This window comes from Silene latifolia, chromosome 9 (assembly GCF_048544455.1).
Source record: "Silene latifolia isolate original U9 population chromosome 9, ASM4854445v1, whole genome shotgun sequence".
Lineage (NCBI taxonomy): Eukaryota > Viridiplantae > Streptophyta > Magnoliopsida > Caryophyllales > Caryophyllaceae > Silene > Silene latifolia.
Genome location: NC_133534.1, coordinates 142,279,882 through 142,280,544, shown reverse-complemented (window position 1 = coordinate 142,280,544; position 663 = coordinate 142,279,882).

Below are 663 nucleotides of genomic sequence, written 5' to 3'. Positions count from 1 at the left end.
CTTTCCTTCATCCCTCGACACCATTCCCAAACAGTAGTTTTACTCTCTAGACTACAAGAAGATCTCTACTTCGGATGATGCGGCCATCGAGTTCACTAAGCAATAAGCTGATAATGCCGAAATTCAAGTCAACATGCGCACTCTAGAGGTTCTTACCCAAAATAAAAAGGAAGGGTTTACCGACTTCCTAAGTAGCTGGCGAAAAACTAGTACCAACTTGTTGAGCGTCCAGACGAGGCCACTCTTGTGGAAATGTTCGTGGACATTCAATGGCCTATCTATGAAAATCACTTGAGGTACCAAAACATCAAGTATTTCAGAGAGTTAACAGTATTAGGTACAAGAATCGAAGATAATATTCGCAAAGGACTCTTGTCCAAAACAGTGGGACGCGGATATCAAGGGTCAACATCAACCGGAAGTCGTTCCTATGGTTCTACTAGCAAGGCCGACGATGTCAACCTCGCCGAATCATCCAAGAAAAACAATACACCATGAAAATTCACCGACATTGGTGACACATATACAAATGCATTAAAAAGGATGATGAAGCAAGGATGAATCCAACCAATAGGACCTAAACTTGACCCGGAAAAGAAGTCCAAATTCTGGGATGATAATGCTTATTGCGACTATCACAGGGCAAAGGACACAACACGGAAA